Source organism: Notamacropus eugenii, chromosome 3, assembly GCF_028372415.1.
Source record: "Notamacropus eugenii isolate mMacEug1 chromosome 3, mMacEug1.pri_v2, whole genome shotgun sequence".
Taxonomy (NCBI): Eukaryota; Metazoa; Chordata; class Mammalia; order Diprotodontia; family Macropodidae; genus Notamacropus; species Notamacropus eugenii.
This window is the reverse complement of record NC_092874.1, coordinates 293,409,847-293,432,212: the sequence shown is the minus strand read 5'-3', so window position 1 is coordinate 293,432,212 and position 22,366 is coordinate 293,409,847. Positions and strand designations below refer to the sequence as shown.

The window sequence follows — 22,366 nt, the reverse complement described above, 5'->3', positions numbered from 1 at the left end:
CAGTAAGAGTCGGAATCCTACATCTGGGGAGGGCTTGGAGGCCGACTAATGCTACCCCCACCCCCCACCCCCAGCACTAGCTAGCCAGTAGTTGGTACATAGTGGTAGAAGCTTCAAGAGAAGGGTCTTATCATTGTGGGAGTTCAAAGAAGGGAGAACCTATTTTTGATTGGGGGGGAGTGAGAGTGAGAAAGGAGAGTTCCAGGAATTCTCCAAGCATGTTGCCGGCTTTGCTAACTGAGGCAAGTTTGAGTCCAGTCAGAAAGTGAAGAGTCATTTAGTAGGTAATTGGGGGTAATTAAAAACTTCAAAATTGTGCCTTATAATTTTAGAGCCATCATGACCACAGATGGCTGGCTTACCCCAGGCTGAGTGGGACAGGCTGCCGTTTTCAACAGGTTAGGAGTTCTCGACTCATTAAATGCTGCTGTTGAGCCATGGAGCCATTCAGTCTTGGGCATTTTGGTTTGGAGGGCAGTGGAAAGCAGTGCATCTGGACTTGGATGCCAGAGAAGTCCTTGGTCCCACTCTTCTACTGGCCAGGTTGTGTGAATGTGGTCTTCGAGTCAGACTGTTTCCTCATCTGTAAAATGGAGATAATGATACTTGCCCTGCTACCTGCCTCCTAGGGCTCTTGTGGGAAGCAAATGACATGACGCATGTGATGACTGTGGCCACCATTGGTGGTAGAAATGTGAGCCGGCATTTCTTAAGACTCCTTCTAGAAATATAGCTTTGAGATTCTAGATCATTCCAGTTCTGATCCATTGAGATCCCAGATGAAAAACTTATATAATTGAGGAACTCTGGGGTCCTTGCTTTAAAAAAAATAATGAAATTTAAGTTGGCTGTGGGAGAAGGTGTCCAATCAATTCTCTCCCAGGGTAAGGCATGCGTACTAACCTCAGTTTGCTTATTTTGGCTTCTTTTTCCTGGGCATTATGATGGCGCGGGTAGAACGTTGCCAGGAAGCAGGACGGGCCTGCTTTCTGCAGTTTGCTTTCTTGCTGACCCTTCAATGCAGTACTTTAGGACTGCCCTTAACCAGCTTGACATTTTTATTTCAAAAGGAGAGGAGGGCTTGGTAGTCGTTTTTTTCTTCCCATAGCCTTCCCCTCCTCCAGAAAGAAACAAAAAGGGGTGAAAAACCCAACCCAACCTACGCCTCCTCCTGAGTCTCATGTTCCAGAAATAGCAAGAATAAATAACACACCGTGATGGTGTCAGAATTGAGGGAATGGCCCTAATTCACTGTAAGGCAGCATTTCTTGAGGTGCCTAAGGCAGGAATTGCTCTGCCAGGAAGTGGGGTCTCTTGGCCTTCACCACTGATTTGAGAGACCCTTCTTCCTTGGCCAGGGTGAGGTCCTTGGCAGCCCTCCACTCCCCTCCCCCAGTGCTTGCTCAGTCTGTAATCACATAAGATTTTCTAAGCACAAGAAGGTTGCTGTGGCAGGTACTCCATTTTGCAGGTGAGTAAACTGAAGCTTGGAGATAACTGACTTTATTCAAGGTTACTTAGCATCAGCTAAATGTCAAATGCAGGACTTGAACCCAGGTCTTTTGCCTTATGAATTGATCTAGGGCTCCTTTTACAATGCCATGCAGCCATCATAATTTATATAGCATTTTTCCTATTGGTCTGGAGTGTTTTTCTCCACTGAGTGAAGGAACTCAGCGTGGACTGTCACTTCACTGAGGCAGATCACTTGTATATCTATGCCTGAGGTATTACTTGTGCCCAGGTCTTCGTTACACCTAGACAGGCCCTAGCATTCCTCACAAAAACACTGTTGGGAGAGTAGTCTGGAGTATTCTCCTATTTTACAGATAATTGCTCTGGATGTACTGAATGATAAAAGGCCCCTTCAAGAAGCCTTGGTGTCAGGGCCAGAGCCCAAAGGCATGTGCAGCCTAGACAAGTTTGGACGTTGCTATCAGAAAATTGTTCTGCCTTGTGTGTTAAGCTACCTGAGGGTTTAAGCCTGAGATGTGCAGCTTGGCTTACTGCAACATAAACACCTGTCTATTGTGCAAGGCAGAAGTTTTCTGCTGTTAAAAATCCCTACATTCATAAAAACCAATGTTAAAAAGTGTTCCTCTCACAAGCTGCTGCTCACTCTGTTTTCTTTGCACAAGCCGCCATCTCTTACGCCCCTTCCAAGGCCTGGAGTGCTTGGCCTCCTGGCCTCAAGTTCCACCTAAAATCCCGCCTTCTAGAGGAAGCCTTCCCTCAGACCATGTCCAGTTATGATCTTGCATACAGCTGGTCTTGTTTGTATACTGCTGGTCTTGTACCCAGCTCATTTGTGCTTCATTTTTTTCATGTTATCCCTCCCCTATTCGTTCATAAATCTACTTGTAGGCAGTGTATATAGGGACTCTTCTTTTTTTGATATCCTCTGAACTTACAGTGTCTGCTCCACAGTAGGCACTTAATAAATGCTTATTGTTCTGACTTTGTTGCCTATCCCATAATTCACTTTGATTCAGAGCTTTTAATGTTTGCAAAGCATTTCTCCACAACAGCCTTGTGAGCCAAAGAGTACATTTATTTTCTCCATTTTACAGATGAAGACACTGAGCTTCTGAGAGGTTGTGACCTGTCCAAGAGCACTCTGCTTTCTTTTATAGATGTTTGAGGAGGATTTTAACCCAGGGCTCCTCTTTCCATTATAGGTAGGCTGTCTGTCTTCTGGGCTTTAGGCCTGCTTCTGCCAATGTCACCTTGGTGGGCTGGGTGGTAGTGGGTGCTACCAGAGAGAACTATGCTCTAAAAGTATTAGGGTTAGAATAGGAGTCTTTCTCCACCTTTTTGGCTCATGGGGTTCTTGTGTGGGTAGTCACATTAGGGAAGCAGAGGGAGTAATCCTGCTCACCGTCAGGTTTTATATACATAAAGTAGCATTGCAAAGGAAGCCAATTCTGTTGGAATATAGGTCTAAAAGTATTTTAAAAAACAAGTTAGCGTACCCCATGGTTCATGAGCCTTTTCTTAGTAGCCCACTGGGGCTGGCGGGCAGTGCTGAGCCTCTGCCCACAAGGGTGAGGCATCCTTTCTCCCAAGAAGTGTTTTGGCCTTTGGGGGAGAATGAGAAGTCATTAGTAACCCCTGGAGACTAGGTCTCAAATTGAACCAGCACTCCCATCACAGGAGCCAATGGAAGGATCGACTCTTCTTGCTAAGATCTCCATTCTTAGACTGTCGATAAACCTAGGAAAGAATGCTCTGATGCATGTCTCTTTAAAAAGGAACTCAGCATATGCTCTGATTACTTAGTTCCATATTCTGACATCAGGGCAAATGATGTCTCCAGCCTGCCCTGAGTGAGCGTCCTGAATGCAGATAGCAGTGTGCCAGCAGCCACTTGAGTCTCCAGTCTTTTGAATTTCCTTTCTTGCTGACTCAGACTTTGTGGGTTTGTTGTTGTTTTTATTTCTCTTTAATTTGACCTTTTCCTTGAAAGGCCCTACCTTTATCCTTTTCTAGAGGCTTACTCTGATGGTCTCCACCTTCCAGTCTGTGTTTTGAAGTCACGGCCCTCAGGGACTTTCATGGCTGATGGGCCTCTGAGGAGTTTGAATGAGTGTACTTAATTCAGAGAAATTAACTGGGGCTCTGTCCCTGTAGACCCCATTGTGCTGTTATTATCCCTGTAAGGCCTTTTCTGGTTTCAAGCAGAAATCAGGCCTCCATTGTCACTCCTCCACTCCACCCCAACCTCATCTGTCCCTTACTGTGATGGTATCAAAATTTTGGGAAACCATTTCTGAACTTTGATTTATTGAATGACTCTCAAATTCCTGATTTCACCAATTTGAATTAAGTGTATGAGGCACTGAGCTCGATGCCAGTGGTAAACACCAGAATGTGTCCGCCTTCAAGTCTGCACACTGCACGGGGGTGGAGGAGAGAGCCAAAGATAACCCTGACAAGTACGTGAGAGGTACAAAGTACTGTGAAAAAAGACCCACTCACTCCTGGGATTTGTCTCCTTCAGAGCATCTGCGCTGTTATCATTGCCTGTCTTCCTTTCTCTCCCCCTACATACCATTTAGCCAAACACCACATGCTTAGCTCCTTTAATCTGGCCTCCAAAGTCAATCTTGCCAGTCCCTTAATCTTTGGGGATGGAAGAGGCTAATGTTCTTTTGAATTCTTTCCAGTTGGATTCTGCCTGTTAGAACTGAGATTCCCACAACTGAATCAGAGTATTTCCACTGAGGTCTTTGTGAAGCAGGAGGGAAAACTGGCAAGTTGGTAATGCCATGAGGGAGCATTTCCCGGCTTGCTGCTCTGGGGTTGGGGGTGGGGGGGAGGGTGTGTATGGAGAGGCCAGTAAGTCAAAGATGGTCCAGCGACCGAGTTCTTGGTGATTTCAATCTCTGTGCTCCCTTGGGTAGCCAGGAAGTAGTCAGCCCAGGTGTGTTCCGATCAGTTTGTTCTTTTCCAAACTAAAAATTGGTTCTTGGTCCTCATGCAGCCTTTGCATCTAGTCTCAGATAACTGGTTTTTTTTAAAGCTTAAATTGATTTGAAAAGTCTAATTAATAATAGAATTTATGTTAACTAGGATAGCCAGAGTGGACATGCCTTCCAAAGCCATTCCTGCCATTATGTTGGTACTGGACTTTGCTTATTCAGTATCCATTTATTAAGCACCTACTATGTGCAAACACTGTCCTAGGGGGCTGTTCTTTCAGTGTAGCTGTTTGACTCTGGGCAAGTCACTTAACTTCTGAACCTCAGTTTCTTTTGTCTCTAAAAATCAGATAATAGCACTTGCCTCACTGGATTGTGAGAGGATTTGGGAGCTGATCTTTATAAAATGCTTTGTACACCTTAAAGTGCTAATTAAAAGTCACCAACTAGTGACAGTCATGTCCTCTCTTTCTACTTGAGCGATCAAAGATCATTCCATCTGGTTTGCTGATTCTCGTTAAGCTGCCTGAGACATTTCTGTTACATTAGATACTCTTGCCACAAAAGCAAGGAAATTGCCTTTATTTTGAGTCATAGTATGTTCAGAAGCCTGGGTTTCCTGTGTTTTTATGAAATCGTTGGCCTGAAGAAAGCAACTTCCTGTCTGTTGAAGTACGGAGGCCCTTGCATGGCCCCATTTTACTGGGGTGTAGCTGTGGAGATGATCATGGTTCCGGGCTGTTTACCCAGGAGGCCTTAGTTTTTTTGGTGCCTATTCTTTGGAGGGGCTGAATGTTTGGATGCCACTGGCTCATTTTTTTCTTTTATAAACAAACTCTACTTCTTCTGACATCCCAGTCAATTTAAGCACACGCTTATTGAACAAATCTTAGGTGCAAGGAGAGTTGTTGGAGGGGGATATGAGACATGCTGTCTTAAAGAGCATAGGGTACATTTGCAAATGAAAAATACTTTGCTATTCAGCAGTTATTTAAACAAATGCTTTTTTTTAGGAATCCAGAAGATGGACAGCTAGATCCCTCATTTTCTCTTTTATTCTAGCCCAGGAGTGGGGACCCTTTGAAATGGCCTTGAGGCTGACGGTTCACCCACCCCTGCTCTAGTCTCTGGAAGAGGTAGTTCTCCTGTTCTCTTCTTCAAGCTTGTTTCCCTTGTTCTTTTTCTCTTGTCTTCCGTCTCTTTTCTTAAAGGCTGTTCCTTTACACCTTATAAATGTGTTTAATTTCTCCGTCTTTAAAAAGAAATTTAAAAAAAAAAATCGGAGGCAGTCTGGGTTAAGTGACTTGCCTGGTCACATAGCTAGGAAGTGTCTGAGGCTGGATTTGAATTCATGTTCTGACTCCAGGGCTGGTGCTCTATCCCCTGTGCCACCTAGCTGCTCCTATATTTAAAATCTTGCAGTGGCCTATAGCATCCCCTCCAGCTGTTGTGCCTGTGGGTCCCTTCTTCCTTTCACAGCCAAACTTCTAGAAGGACTTGAGCTAGACTGCAGGTCTAACCCTTTTCATTTTTTCTTCTTAAGTCCTGTGTAGACTGACTTCTTATTCTTCAGCTTCATTCAGACTTCTGTCTCTGGGTCACCCATAAGCTGTTAGCCCCTAAGACCAAAGGTTTTTTTTACTAGACTTCTTTCTCATCGAAGCTTTTGACCTTGTTGGCCACCCATTGTTCTGTATGACTCCTTCCTTCTCTCCTGGCATCCACATCACTGCTTTGTCCTGGTTGCCTTGTCTTTCTGACTGCTCCCATCACAATTTCTCATCATTGGCTATCTCCCAAGACTCCCATTTTGTACCTCCCACTTTATGTACTGTCTTGGTAATTTCATTAGCTTCCATACCTTCTGTTATCTCTAGGCACACAATCCTAAAATTTGTGTATCCAAAGTTGATCTTTCTCCTGGGCTCCAGGCCTGCTGGACAGCTTAACCCCAATCTCACTTGGTGTCTCAGACTCAATGTGGCCAAAAGAGCTCACTGTCTTTCCTCTGACTCCTGTCAGACCTGCTGTTATTGTTTGGAGTACCATTTTCCCCAGCTTTGCAACCTCAGTTATCTTTGATTCTTTCTCTTTCCCTCAGTCATTTGCCAAATCTTGTCCATCCTTCCTCCATTCTTCTTTAGCATCAGTCTTCTGTCCACTAACCACCTAATTGGTCACCTCAATTCCCACTCTCTTCCCTCTCCAATCCATCTGTAAATTCAGTCTCCTAAGTCTAACTATGTCTCTCTCCTTCTCAAAGACCTTTATCTTCTCCCTGTTGCTTCTTCAATACAACAAAGGCCTTTTAGTGTGATAGTTAAAGTGTCCACAGTCTTACTTTTTCAGACTTAGTTTTCTTCCTCCACTTGGCTTACATCCACAGTGGCTTTTTCACAGGCTCTCTGTCCTTCATGCTTGGAATACTCACCTTGGCCTTCAGAATGGCTTCCTATGGGAAGCCCTTTTGCATTCATGAGCTCCAGTTTTTAGGGTTTTCTCCCTCCTGGAATTACTGGGTATTTACTTGTATCTCTCCAGTAGAATGTAAATTCCCTCATGGCTGAGGCTGCTTCCTTTTTGTATTCACAACTCCAGAGCTTAGTGCAGTGCTAAGTGTCATTGAGTCATTTCAATCATGTCTTACCCTTCATGACCTCCATTTGGGATTTTCTTGACAAAGATACTATAGTGATTTGCCATTTCCTTCTCCAACTCAATGTACAGATGAGGAAACTGAAGCAAACAGGGCTGACTTGCCCAGGATCATACAGCTACTGAGTATCTGAGGCTGAATTTGAACTCAGGTCTTCCTGACTCCCAGGCCTGGTACTTTATCCCCTGTGCCACCTAGCTGCCCTCTTACTTTACAATTAGAGACCCTTAATAAATGTTTGCTGATCATTTCTAAACTGTAGTATGCAGGGAAGACTTCATAAAGCAGGCCTTTGAATAGGGGGGAAGGATTCAGAGTTAGCCAGGCATGATAGCCTCAACAGCTTTGTTGGTTAGATAAGGTGTTGATGAGGCCTCGGTTGCCAGTAGTCCCATAACCAGTTAGGCAGTCAACAAGTATTTGAGGGAAGGCAGCTGGGAGCATTGGGAAAGACTGATGAAAAATGTGAGGTTTAAGCTGAGTTTTCAAGGAAGGGAATGCAGAGCCGATGTGAGGGGGCACACCATTCTGGCTGTGGAAAGGCCTGGAGACAGGAGATGGTGTGGGAGGCATAGCAAGTCAGACCAGTCTGGCTGGCTCATAGAGTACAGGGAAAGGAATGAAATTGTAAGAAGAGACCAGCTTAGGAAGAGCTTTAAATACAAACTGAGAAGGTGATAGTGGATTCTGGAGATAATAGGGAGCCATTGGTGCTCTTCAAGCAGGGGAGTAACATGGTCAGAACTATGCTTTAGAAAAATCATCTTGGCAGGTGGGTGGAGGATGAATTGGACTGTGGAGAGACTTGAGGAACCAACTGCCAACCTGGCATCAATAGGGCATGCAAGTGTTTTTCCAGCACTTGGATTTGTACGGCAGTAGTCCTCATCACCATGTTCTACAGGTGAGGTAACTGAAGGTCTCCAAGACAGGGAAGTGCCTCTGATTATCTAGCCAGTAGGCAGGTGTCTGGGGTGAGATAACCTTGGAACTAAAGTGGTCAACACTGGTGGGCCACCCCATCTCCTATAGTAGGAAAGAACAGCACCTTTTCTCATGTACGATGGTAGAAACGGTTTCTATCAAAACTTAATTGATTTGTTAAAGACAAAAATAACAGAGGCGGGGTTCCTGTTCAGAGGTCTGGGGCCGGATCTGGTTCCTCCATTGAGCAGCCTGGAATATTGTGTGAGCAGAAAGGGAGCGCAGGCTGAGCTCTCTTCTTCAATATTGATTCTGGGCACTTAGTAAATTGCCAACACCTCCTGAGAGATTTCCTGTTAGCCAAGCCCAGCCCTTTAATATAAGATAACCTGAGCAGATGGCTGGCTAATTCCATTCTCCTTTACTCTATTAAATGAGTGATGACAGTAAAGGTCCACCCTCCAAATGACAGTCTGTATCCCAGAGCCCTCATGGATTGCTTCTGAGACTCTGGTTGGTTGGGGAACCCTTCAGTTCCCCTCAGCTCTAAAGGCCCCAGCCTTGAGTTCTTTGTATGGTACTGGTCAGAAAGCAGCCCCTGGGGCTTGAAGTTGCCTGTGCTCTGCTAGACCAGCTCTCTATGTAGATGAAATGGACAAAGTTGTCCTGTTCCTCACTCACCCGCTTGGGGAAGATCTCTGAGGCCTGGGGTACTGTTTCCTTTTTTGGGGTCACACACAGGGACTTAATGAAATATTTCTTAAGTTGAATAAGAAAGTGACTTGTTTTCTCTAGAGATCGGTCAGTTTTTTGGGGGAAAATTCAGCACCTTGGATTTCCTCTGTCCTCCATCAAAGAGGAGAGGATTCCAGGGTCTTGCAGGCTATGTAGTCTAGTGGAGGGGTCAGATCTAGTTCTCATTACGTTGTTCACTGTGGCCATGGCATTATTTGTTAGCCTCCCTGGGCCTCATTTCTTTGATTTGTAAAAAGGAATGATGGCTCTCAAGAAGCCCATGCTCAGGGTTGGTGAAAGGGACCTTAAATCAAAGGCTCTCTGATCCAGTTCTGTCATTCCACAGTTGAGAAAACCTCAGTGGGTTTAATGACTTGGCCAAGCTGATGCAGGTATTAGAGCTGGGATTACCTCCTTCTCTGTGCCACCCTGCCTCGTGAACTAGATTAGCTGGTCTCTTTACCTCCTGATTCCTTCTAGGCAGAAGTGTCATTCTCTGAGAGACAATAGAATGGAAGGTGCACTGGTGTATAGATGAAAGAAGAGACTCCATGTCATAATTGTGAAGACAGAACAGACTTCCCTGAAAGTGTTTGCTAATTGTGGGCTCTTTCTAAGGTTCCCATCCTGGGGACCAGCAAATACTTGGCAGTAGAGTGGGATGGGACCCTACGAGGCAGGCTCAGGAGATGAAATGGGCTGTGCTGGCCCTCAGCCAGGCTGGAGCTGCTGTGGACCAGACAGGGAGGGAACTTGCAGTGGGAAGGTAGTGACAGTGATAGGACTGTCAGGACAGAGAAAGTGAGGGCAGAGAGGGTTGAAAGGGGCAATTCTTGCTGTGAAGCCCATTGGCCAACCCAGTTTGGGAGCCTCGACCTCGACTTTCTCCTGAGGGCACGAGGTGGAGTGTAGCCATGAGTTGCTACAGCTGCAAGTGTCTGCACTTCCCTTGTCAATTGGGGATGGAAGGAACAGGGAGGAACAGGTAAGTGTTAGAGCATAGACACTCATCAGAGGTGGGCCAGATCCTAGAGCACAGGATGAGTCCTGGACAAGGGAAGTTGGGGGCGCTGCCTGGTTGGTGGCTTAGCCCAACAGTGTCTGACTCAGCCAGAAATGGGGCCCCTAATCTAGACATCCTCTTTGGGCTTCATATTGACACTGTTTCATTATGTAATCTGTGTTTCATTATGGTTTTCTTTATTTTGTTAATTATTTCCCAACTGCATTTTAATCTGCTTTAGGCTGCCCACAGGAGTGTTGTAGTCACCTGTTTGCCAGACACCTATGCCTTAACTCTACTGCTAGCAGGATCATTCAGCCCACTGAAGGAGGGTGCTCTTTGCCCAGGGTCAGTAGTGGAACCCAGCTTGCTTGATTCCTAGTCCAGAGCCTCATCCATTTGCATTAGGCTTATCTAACCCTTTCCTGGGGTTCTTCCCTTAAGACTCACTGGCACGTAACCCTTTTACCTGGGGTGGTGTGGTAGAAGGGGGTTTGGAGGAGTGGGTGTTAGAGACGAACTTGACACACAAAAAAAGATAATCAAGAAAAATTTATTAAAAATGGAGTTCAGAGGAGGGAAGGCCTTCTATGTTCCTCCCCCTGAAAGAATGGGTAGCTTCCAGCATGGCCACCAGAAGAACTACGACCAGATCAGGATGAGGCAGGATTCTTAGAGAATTCCGAACTTGAACTTTGGATTTCCCAGGATACCATTCCCTGGCCATGTGACTTCATGTTCTCTTCTGATAGGCTTTCTCTCAAACAACTTATTGAGCATGTGCAGTAGTTTTCTGACCTTCACCTTACTGTACTAGGTCACACACCTTCCCCCATCAACCAGAAGTGTGGAAATAAAACTTATTTCCTGTTTCCCACAGTGGGGTTTACTCCTTCTTTTCTTCAGTTATGATTGAGATTAGTTGCCATGATTTCCTCCTATTCTGGCTGCCCATCTTGAGGTTTGAAAATTAAGTATTCTCTTGGTAGTGTCTTGGAGAAAACTTTGGTCTTAAAGAGAGGACTTGGGTATAAGTCCTGAATTTGACACTTAGTACCTGTGTGACCCTGGTCAGGTCAGTTAAATCTGAGTATCACCCTCATTTTATATATGATGGAAGAAACTTGAGCTGCCTACTCCACAGTGATTGTGAGAGAGATTTATGTGTCTTACAAAAAGTATTTTGTAAGCCTTGAAACATATTGCCTACTATAGTAAATATAGTTGGTGCTTAATAAATGAATTGATTTTCATTGCATCTAGAGACTGACTCCCTCTGAGCCAGGATTGGGAGGTGGGGAGGCTCTTTCGTCTTCCATAAATGCCACACCTCTCTTTTGTTCACTGGAGTTCCCTCTGTCTAATGTAGAGGGCCCCTGTAGAACAATGGGCCAGAAGGCCACTTGGGGGAGGGGGCTGCCCTTCCAAACTCCTTAAGGGGCAGGATTCTATTTATGTCTGAATTTTGGAGTGACTACCAAGAATGTGTTCTCCCCTCTGGAAGCTTTTGCTTGTGGGCACAGGGGACTGTTGTTCTTCCTGAGGATGCCCATGCTAATGAAAAACAAGAGTCCCCCAAGGGGTTATTGGTTCTGATTGTAAACTTGAAATTTGGATTCCAAGCCCAGACATGGGTGGCAGCCAGCTGGAGCTCATTGTGCATAAGAACTGGTTTGGAGAACACCCATCTGTCTGTCTGTCTCTTCCCTTCCCCCCCCCCCCCCCAGCCCCACTTCTCCCTCCTCTTCTTGGTCACACGCCTTCCTCATTGGGCTTCAGGATTTATCCCCCAGACCCTGTGCATGCGCTTACTTAGTCTAGCTACCTTTATGGGCCCCACTATAAAGCACAGCTCTTTGTGTTCAAGCCAAGGTCTGGTTACTTAAGCCAGCAAGGGGACTGGTCTAAGGCCTTGCTAACCTCCTTACATTGAAGGGTCCCTGAGCTTTCCCATCTCTTTTAGGAGTCATGAGAGAGACAAGTCTTAGAAGACCATGTACCCTGCTAGAAAACCATTTCCCAGAGAGCTTTCCTATTGGACAGAGCCCAGCTGCTCACCTTCTGACTGTTTCCCATTTGCTGCTGTGAAGGAGTGGGTGGGGATGTGCCCAGCAGCCATTGAGAAATAAATAGCTCATTGTGGAGATGCTGACTGAAGGGCTGAGGCTCCAAGAGCCAGGATGCCTCTGACTGGTGTTCCATCCATCTCATTTGGGCTTCCTTCTGAATCCTCACTTAAGTCACTGAGCCGCACAGCACAATTGTCCTCTTTGCCAAAGGGAAGAAGTGTGGAAGCCTTCTGTAATTAAACAGCTCAGATCCGTAGAGCAGGTAGGCCTCTCTGGGGAGAAGGCAGTGGCTTAGTGATTATCTTTATTTAATTGTCCTTGGGTGAAGTGGTTGAAGTTTCTTGCATTTTGGTTTCCAGTAAGAATTTAAAGAATGTTTTAGTTAACTGATCAAGGTTAAAGGGAAGAAATCAAAGCTGGATTACTACCAGATGCCTTTTGTATTCCTAGATTGTCTGTGGTTATAAGCCCTCCCACCTGACCCCAGTTCATGACAATCTGATAAGGACTTGTTCCATTTAATAAAGAATGTCACCAAAGGCCAGATTGAGGGGAGTGGTCCACCTCTGAAAGAGTGAAAGAGAGTGGGGTGGGGAGAGGAGGAGAGGAAAGGGAGAGGAAAGGGGGAGAGAGGGTGTGTCTTTAGCGTGGCTGTGGGTCCTGAGACTGTAGGCTTCAGGCCTTCAAGATTATCTAGTCATACATAAGTGATTCCCAAGGTCAGTATTGATAGGAAATAGCAGAGATGGAATTTGAACCCTGACCTTTCAGCTCCAAATTCCATACTCTTATTACCTCATTGCACCGAAGTGGACTGTGTACCCATGAGGACAGGGATGGGCATTTCCTTCTTTGTATCTGTCTCTAGTACTCAGCACAAGACTTTGCAGTACTAATATGGCTCTGAATTCTTATGGATGTGGGAACTTTTTCAGCCAGTGCAGGCTGTAGCCCACCCACACCTCCTTATTGTGATCCCATTTTGCTCTTGGCTAGGCCTTCCCATCAGTTCTTCACCAGGGATTCTCCTGGCATACTCAGGGCTTTCCTTATGGTGTGGATACCAGTGGAAAGAGTGATTTGTCCGCCAGTTATCTCTCCCTCTAAGTATATAATTGACCTGCTTTCTCTTTTCAGTCATATATCTTTCTTGGGCACAATTCCTTTTTGGTCATGGGTGGTGGCACCCCTCTCCTATGACTCTTAGACATCTATCTTCACTGAGAACATCAGTGATGACCAGACACTGGGAATGGACAATGAGTGTGGCCTAGAATTTATAGGGGAGAGAGAGAAAGGTCTTGGATCTTCTTTGAGAAATTGCAGGGTGTTTTTAATGACACTAAGGCCATCCCTGAGGCAGCTATGGCTAAGTCTCTTCACTTCTGGGCCTTAGTGAGGCAATTAGGTGAAGTGACCACCAGAGTCTTTTCACACTTTGCATCTATGGTCCTTTGAAATATGAACCTTAGCTCTGCTTTAAAGCCCAGTGACAGTGCCTCCCCAAAGGCTTCTCCATTCTGCTGTGGGTATCCTCTAAGTGTGAAGTTTTCAGCCCCTAATGAAGCCCTCCCCTCTGCTCCCAGGCATTGCTGTGGTCTCTTCAGAACCAGACGTGATCATTATTTGTGGGCAGTAAAACAACCAAAGGTAAAGTTGTGCTCTTGGGTGAAAAGACCTGCCTTAGTCCTTCAAGCCAGTGGAAATCTGAATATGCTTGACAATGGGCCTCCTGATTCAAGAAAAGCAGTGAAGAGATTGGGGGAAGAGTGCTTTTGTTCTATGATCTCTTATCGTGTGACTTTTAGATTGAGGGGTAGAGATGGAAGTCACTATTCCATTGGTATTGGGGGCTCCCAGCACAGAAGCTCTCTCTACCTGTTCAAGGTAGCAATGTGTCTGCCTCTTCTTGGCTTTGAGCTTTGTGTTCAGAACCCAGGGATGAAATGATTACTTGAGCAGGGTCACACATCCAGGACATAGCTTTCTTGGTTCAGAGGCTGGCTTTCTATCCACTATCCATGTTGCAGAGAGAGACAGACACATATTTAGGGTTAAATGCCTAAATGTGCATAGATATGTTCTCTTCCTGTGATCTCTGCTGAAAAGTAACTCCTCTGTACTTAGAGAGGATAGTCTGACATTCAGTGGGTGTTTACTGTCAAATCCAAGATCCCCTTTCTCATCATTCCTGGCTTTTTAAGCTGAGTCTTAGAAACTGACTAAACATTGGGTTCTAGAAGGTTGCAGTGTTACACCTGGAAGGGACTCTAATGACCATTTAGTCCAGCTATTTTCACTCTACAGAATGACCCAGGGTCACCCAACACAGCAAGTGGTGGCCAGACCAGTCCATAAACTCAGGGGTGCTGACTGCCAACATCATTTCATCTGACAAAATGTTGCCCCGACTTTAGTAGGAAATCAAGGGGCATGAACTTAGTAAGTTTATCTAACTTTCTAGTAATCAAATTTTTAACTTGTTTTTGGGGTTTGGATTTTTTCCCTCATGGTTCATTAAATACATTAGACCCTAGGGTATAACCCAAACCCTAACAGGCAAATACCCTTTATCACTCCCCCCTCCCCCAATAGGTGCCTAAAGAACCCTGTATATGGCTGTAGTTTATCCCAGCTTTGGCCTGTGCCAACCCATGGTTGTAAGCCTGTGGGAGACCCTAATGAAAAGAGACTTCCACAAGGGTGTCCTCAGAACCAGTCTGTGAAGTACTGAGTTGTAACGATTTCACAAATGAGGAAATGGCTGAAATGACTTAGTAAAGGTAAAAGGAGAGATTCTGACCCATTTCTTCAGGCTAGTGAGTGTTTATAAACCTGACCCTGAGATTCTCTCTGCAGGTTTGTCACTAGCCTGGTTTAGTTACTGTCTGATTTGGTTACCTAACCTGGTTAAGTTGGTGTTCAACCAACAAGGATTTCTCCAACCATCCTTGGTTGGTTTGTTTTTTTTTTTGTTTAAATTATTAACATGTAGAATTTTTATCCTCACAGCCATCTTGGGAAGTGTAGGTACTACTGAATTCCTCTTTTACAGATGAGGAAGGGGAGGCAGCAGAGGTTAAGTGATTTGCCCCAGGTCCTTTAGTCTGAGACAGGATTTGAACTCAGGTCTTCTTACTCTAGAGGCCAGGGGTGGGGAACCATGTGACCCTCTAGGTCCTCAAGGACTGAATCCAAACTTCACAGGACAAAGCTACATGTATTGATTGACCTGGTTAGAAGCCGCCTGTGTATATGTGATTGAAAGAACATTGGATTAGGAGACAGAAAGACCTGGATTCTAATCCCACCTCTTTCACTAATTGTGTGAGTTTGGGAGAAAGTCACTTACCTTCCGAATTTCATTTTCTAAAAGTTTTCCATTTATCCCTAGGGCTTTTTCACAAGAGCTGTTTTCTTATATCACCCTTATGTCACCCCTACCTTTCCTTGTAACAAAGAAAAGGAGAAAGAAAAGAGATCTCGAGTTTCTTAAGCTGTTTTGAAAAATACTAAACTTACTTTGGTAAGTATTTCCCAATGAGATATAAAAAAATTTTAACACTGATTTAAAAAAAATTTTGAGTTTCAAATTCTCTCTCTCCTGACCCTTCTCCAACCCTTGAGGAGGCAAGCAGTATGATAGCAGTTATACATGTGATTACATAGGAGCAGTGTTGTAAAAGAAAACACAGTAGTATTCTATCACACTCATATACCACGATTTGTTCAGCCATTCCCTGGCTGATGGGTGTTCCTTCAGTTTCCAATTCTTTGTCACCACAAAAAGAGCTGCCATAAATATTTTTGTGAATATAGAGGTCCTTTTCCCTTTTCTTTGATCTTTTTGGGATACAGACCTACTAATAGTATTCTTAAGCTATGTTTTTTTAATGGAGTAGAGGAGTGTATCTGCCCGTTCTGCTTTAGGAGGGTTGTTAGGCCCATTTTGTATGTGTGTGTGTGTGTGTGTGTGTGTGTGTGTGTATAAAAGTGTTTTGTGACCATAATCCACTGTATAAATGTAAGATTATTTTTACTTATATAAATGCCTCCGATTCTGTGGCTTTGATGTAATGATCTTCATGAATATTCCACAGTCTCTTCTTTTGACTTACTTTCTACATGGCCTGACTAGCTGGATGACCTTAGACAAGTCACTTAACCTCCTAAGCCTACCATTTCCTTTTCTGCCAAATGAGGTTTGATGGAATGACCACAGGTCCTTTCATTCCTGTGTGTCTAGCCAGCACTGAAAGACCCGGACAGTTCCACCTTGGTGCCTAGACCCAGCTAGTGGCAAGACCCACCCCTCCAGTTGAAATTCCTTGGAGAATTCTGGGAAGGAAGTCACCTTCCTCTGGTGGAATAAATTGTATTTCAGACAAGGCAGGATGTGAGCTAGGGCCCCTTTCAAGCAGGCTGTTGGACAGTGTTGTCTGTTGCTACATAGGAAATCAGGGGCAGCATGACCTGGTCTGAGGCTGGAAGAAAGCCTCCTTTTAGCTCTGGAATAACCTTGCAACAACCTAGTCCAGCCACGAATTCATTTTATAGAAGAAAGGGAGGCTCAGAAAGGTAAAATGACTTGGGCAAGGTCATTTGGCAGGACTCAGCCTTTGGCTCCAGTCTCTTAATCCAGTGCCTACCTATTCTGCCATGTTGCCCAGGAAAATCGTTTCATGTCGTTGGTCCTGTGTCTTTTTAATGTAGTGTGTCCAAGGAAGATAAGATGAATCTTGTGCTTGATACTGGTCCATTGGGTCCTCCTCATTGGGACTGCTCAGCGTTGGATGAGCCTCACCACCCTTGTCATGGGAAAACAGTATGAAACGACTGAGGCAGCGGCCAGACAGGGTAACTGTGAGCTTAGGCTGGGCAGGCCTTCAGGGAAGCCATGGTGCTGCTATTCTCTGTCAGATGACCTCTGGAGTCTGGTCTGGGGCAACCCTCCTTTAGAAAGGATGGTGATAAGGAGAGCCAGAATGGGGAGAGAAGAATGAAGTCTTTGGGGATAGTCTGGGGAGGCCATCTTGTTATGGGAGTGAACCTTTAGAGGAGTTAGCTGTAAGAGTTGTTAGATTTGTTTGCCTTAGTCCTGGGGGCAGACTGAAAGCTGACCCATGGGCAGAAGGTGCAAAGATGTGGATTTTTGCTCAGCATAAGGCACAATTCCTCAACTAACAAAGCCTTGCCCTAGGTGCCTGGTGAGATGTCCTGGGGTGAGGACTAACCATCTCCCTGATGGTTAATGAACCCTTGCATGTGGTAGATGTAGAACAGAAGACCAAGGAGAGCCTGTGTTGTTTAGTGATCTGTTTAGTAATAGAGGGACATAGTACAAGTATTATGAACCTCACCTGCAAATGGAGGGTCACCATCAGGAGCCATGACTGAGGTGCATTTATGCACCTTTTTTGGAAACTTAATGTGATCAGTAATGTGACGGGACCCAAGCTCAGAAGACTGAGTGACAAGCAGTGTGTTAACCAAGTTCAGTGAGATCATATTGTAAAAAACACTTAGCACAATGCCTGGCATGTAATATCCCTTTCCTTCCCCATTTTTCTGGAGCCACAGACCTACTGGAAGACTGGAGAGCTCCTGTCAGCAGGCAACCAGCCTCACCCTGGGCTAGAGCTAGGGTTTGGGCTCAGGAGAGGCCTTGTGGCTTTTGGTCTAAGCAGCTTCTCCATTGCCCCCTCCCCCCCAGCTGGGGAGACAGTCAACCACTTAAGCCTGAATGGGTCATGGGCTAGAGAGACAGATCTTATCGGTTAGTAGTTGCTTTCTGTTCTTTGGTCGCATGTTAAATTTTTAGCCATCTTGTTGTCAACTCCGAAAAACCAATAGGCTGCACTTTCCAGCTGAGGCAGCTGCTATATAATTAAACCTCTTAAATATGGTTATTTTTCTGCATTGGGTTTCAGCAAACTATACTCAGATGCTTGAGAAAAGAAAAACTGTTCTCTCAGCAGAAACAGGGGAAAAGGATAGCTGTGGCTCAGGGATTGAGTGGGCCCTGGGATGGGTCACATGGTGTAGAGCAGGGTCCTTGACTTGGCGTCTCAGACTCTGGGTTCAAATTCTGGCCCTACTGCTTACATATAACATCTCTGGTCCCGAGTTTCTTTGTCTGCTAACTGAAAGGATTGAATTTCGATGATCTCCAAGGTGCTTTTCAGCTTAATCTTATGATCTGCTTTCTTTATCTGAAAGTTGACTTTTCTCCCTCTTTCAAGCCAGTGTATTTACTTAAAATATCATCTGACTAAGGACAAGGATTCAACCTGGGCCAGGTGTACACAATGTGCTGAAATACCTGTACCCCTGTATGGTTGTTAAATAGTAACTTTGCAACTGAAATTCCTTAAAACTTACTAAGCCGAGACAAGCCATATAAGGTAAATGATGCAGGAGGATAGGTGATGTGGTCTGTTCTTTTCAGTTTGCTGGGGTTTGTTTAAGGGAAGAATGTACCCCCGCCCCCGCCCCCCCTCCCCCAATCAGTAACAAGCAAGAGGTACATGCAGCCATGCAGATAGGAGGCTGTTTCTCTAAGTCCAAAAATGAATCCAAGGTGGGGATGGGACCAGCAGGAAACAGAAACCTTGCTCTACACAATCAAGGAGAAATTTTAAATGAAAGAAATGGGGCTGGGAGGGCGAGGGGTAGTGTTTTATGGGTCAAGCTGCCATATCAGGGACCAGGGGAGGAAGAAGTCACCAAAGTGACAGACCCAAACTGGCAAATGGTGGAGCAGAGAGCCTGCTGCTTCAGGAGGCCTCAAGGCTAGGCAGGTGAGGGCGGTACTTGGATAAGCTCATTCTTCAAATAGCTCACCAATTAAAAGCACAAGTTAGACATTTGATGCCAAGTCACTTATTTGATCAGTGAAAATTCTGCTTTTTGGGGTCTACTCTGGACAAAGTTGGTCAGACCTGTTGACCATCATTTTTGGAGGGGAAAAATGGACAAGGTCTGTCAGAGAAAAACCACCTTGGGAGACTACTGACTTGTGCTAATTAGAAATTTAGGGCAATCAACTGACTGGGCTTGGGCCTGCCGCCCTTTGTGTCCTGCTTTCTAGTTGGTAAAGAACCCTGCCATGATAGGTAGGTCCAGGTGTGAGCCCCAGGGGACAGAGCAGGCCTTAGCCTCCTCCAGCGCACACAAACACACAGACACGCACACACAGACACGCACACACAGACACGCACACACAGACACGCACACACAGACGCACACAGATGCACACAGACATGCACACACAGACATGCACACACACACACACACACACACACACACACATGCGTGCTAGCGCGCACACCCCATTGCCTTTCCCTGCTGATTGAGTGCCTTGTGCCTGGGGATTGTGCTCAGTGTTTTTGAATAAACCAATGACCTGTGTGCAGAGGGAGCAGTGTAAGTGACCTCTAAGATGGCTTTCTGGTGTGAATAGAGCCTCTGCTCCAGGGTACCCTCTCCCCCAGAGATTGCCCTGCATTCCTGGGTTTTGAGTCTTATCTTGTTCTGCCCCCATTCCCACCCCCCCACCCCCACTTACACAGGAAATGGCTTAGTCATAGGATTGGAGGAGCCAGAGCTGGAAGGGACCATCATGCCTGGCTAAAGAAGCTGGGGGTCTGGTTGCTCAGTAGTGACACCGGTCTAAGTAGCAGAGGCAAACCCAGTCCTCCCCCCCAGATCCAGTGTTCTCCATGGACATCTTGGTCGTGTCCTGCAGCTTCAGATTCCAGGCCCCAATGTTCCAGATAGGAGTGAATTAAGGTCCTAGAGGGGATGTTGAGTTCTTTCATCTCTGCATTGAATAATGAAGAAAAGAGGCTCATTGTACTGGGCTTTCTAAGTGTCCTGGTCCTAGAGAAACCTAGAGGAAGCCATTGTGGCCTCTGAGAGGGCAAACAGAAGAGTCACAATGTAAGCTTCAGCCTTTGCAAGGAAAGGGGCTGGCCCACTCTTCAGGAAAGTTTCAGGAAAGAGGTTGAGATGCCTGTGTGAGAAGGTGAAGAGTTCCTCATTCCAGCCTTGATATTAACTGGAAATGTTCCTTCAGTTGAGATGAGTCATGGGAAGTCTGTGCATAGAACTTTTTAGTGTGAAGGAGGAGAGACTTTTTAAGCCCTACTGCTAAATTCCTCTTGCCTTTCCCCAGTCTGGCTTTCTTATCTGCTAAACATCAGCACAAAGAGGTTGGAATACTGCTAATGGAAACAAGTCTGAACTCCTTCTGCAAGCAAACAACATTCCTGAGGTGGGGGTGGTAGCCAGGGCCCTCTCCCTCCATCCCCTTCCCCACCAGCCTACTGAGCAGCTGCTCAAGCCCCTCCTTCCCTCCCTCCCACTCTGGGGTGCAGGAGGGAGCCTGTACTGGGCTGCCATCCACTCTGGTCCCTACCTTAATTCACCTCTCTGGAGCCTAGACCAAGAGCCCTTTCAGTGGGGTGGCCTGGACTACCTAGCACATCCGTTATCTTCTTTGGGCCTCCAGACTACTCTACCAGATAGGTTGAGCATTTTTACAGACTCGGAAAAAGGGACTGGGTACACTGACATGATTTTAACACAAAACAAACTATTATAAGGAGAAAGGAAACCAGCCATTCTTGATCTGTAGGAGGTCTTATCAATGTATAGATTTTTGGACAGAAAGTGAGTTCCCAGCATCCTTAGGTTTCATGACCACCCATACATGATTTAGAATCATGGGATTTAGAGCTCAGAAGGATCTCAAATCTACTGCAACCCTGGTTTTAAGAGAGGAAACTGAGGCCTAAGGGAGTGGGACCCATGTGCTCCAGTGTCTTCATGCCAGGAATCAACCAGATGGGGAACATTCCCATTCCCATATTGAAGCACATTTGGCCGAGCAGATCGTGGGGGTTCCGTAGCTCTTATCTTTGAAATTGTGCCCTTTTTAGAAGCCTCTTGTTTAAAACCACAGACATTTTAGGTCTTGTTTGATACTCCCTCTCCAGTCTCAGAGAGCTCATTCTCAGATCTGAGATGGCATGGCCATGCCTGTGAATAGAGAATGTGTGTGTGTGGGGGTGTCTCTGGATTATTTGGTTTGACTGTTTTTAAGTCACTTACAGATTTCCCTTCTTGGCCTGTTTCTTTCCAAAAAAAGAGAAGCTGTTTCTCACAGTATAAGGGAGAAGCAAAATACCCCAGTGCATAGTGGGGTAAGGAGGTATGGGGTGTGGAGTAGCAAGTCAAGGGGGAAAAATTTGTGTGTGTGTGTGTGTATTGGGCTGGAAACAGTTTTTTGGTCAACTCAGTTACTTGAAATTGCATCATTTCCTGATTTAAGTCCTAATTTAGCTTCTGGTTGCATCCTGCTCGGTTATGGCCTAAAAAGGCAACTGGTTTGCTTTCTTGGAGTTGGAATTCTCTGCAGGAAGCCGAGAAGGGCAGTGAGAGCAGAGCCCTTGGTTTGGCGTGGCAGACAATGAGCATTTTTCCTTCCCCCTACCGTCCTTCCTTGCATGGTTATATGCTGGTCTTGAATCAGGAAGGACTTGCCCATTTGGAAAGATTTTTTGATGGGAGGCCTGCTCCTTGTAATTCCTCCCCTAGATTGGTCCTGCTTAGAAGGGGACATGGTGTGAAGACAGAGCCAGAAGCCAGTCCCACACTTAGGAAATAACCCTCTCCAAGAGGCTTTTTATATTGACCCTTTTCATTTTCATAAAGGCTCTTAACAATGACTGATTTACCCACTGGCACCTTTGAGGGTAGGCAGGCATGAACCCATCTTGTATTGGTTTCCTCATTTGAGTAAGTGTATCATTGCCCAGGGCTCCAAGGGTGGGGATATGACCCTCTGTAGGCCTGGGTACCAGTGACTTTGTTATCTGTGCATGTGAGAGGTTCATAATTAGCCGAGCCAGCCCTAAATAGAAGCCCCATTCTTACTTGGAAAGCCACTGTCCCAGCCCCAGGGCCAGCGTATTGACCTTGGCACCACTTGGGGACCACGTCATGCCAGAGAAGTTATTTGTTGCTGTGTCCTTGGCCTGGCAAAGTCCTACCAGGCTATTGTTTAATTAAAAGTCCTGATTGTGGCAAGCAGTGGCTCTGTGAATGTCCCATGTTTTGCTAACAGCTTTTTGCCTTGTTTTCTGGGAACTGCCTTTGAGACTGGGGCCCTGGGGGAGGGGGGAATGGCCTCTGTCCCCTCCCTCCTCTTACAGGATGTGTAACTTTCAGGCTCTAGGCTTCTGTTAGATTATCTAAAGTAAACAGTGTGCAGGTATTAGGCCTGTGGCTCTTCAGGCCTCAGAGGAGGGGAGAGGAGGGCTCTGTTGGGGCTCCAGGGTCAGGAAGCACTGCAGAATCCTGCCCCTTTCCCCCCTGTTTATAATTGACTTAGGATGTTTATGGTTTTCCAAGTGCAAAGCACTTGGATGAAAGACCAGAATAGTTTACTCCAGTTTCTAGGGAGTAGTCTAGTAAGCAGCATGTGATGTGATGGAGAAAGCAACATGGCTGGACAGGTCATTTTTTTGTCTGTTGTAGTCTCATGCACTTTAAG

The 22,366-nt window shown here is 45.7% G+C and overlaps 1 protein-coding gene and 1 long non-coding RNA gene across 4 annotated transcripts in view; one reads left to right on the top strand and one right to left on the bottom strand.

The window, feature by feature from the left end:
- MYH9 (myosin heavy chain 9) overlaps positions 1–22,366 on the top strand; it is a 78,502-nt gene that overhangs the window by 2,144 nt on the left and 53,992 nt on the right. Inside the window, exon 1 of one of the 3 annotated variants that reach the window (XM_072655931.1) lies at positions 11,890–12,070. The exons of the other annotated variants lie outside the window; for them this stretch is intronic. The gene's annotated coding sequence lies outside the window, so the exon portion shown is untranslated. Of the gene's footprint in view, positions 1–11,889; positions 12,071–22,366 lie in introns of those variants that run through there. 3 annotated transcript variants of the gene reach the window in all.
- Positions 262–1,132, bottom strand: LOC140534654 (uncharacterized). Its single transcript, XR_011977412.1, has 2 exons — positions 904–1,132; positions 262–583 (listed from the first exon to the last, which is right to left on the bottom strand). It is a non-coding gene; the product is annotated as an uncharacterized lncRNA (long non-coding RNA).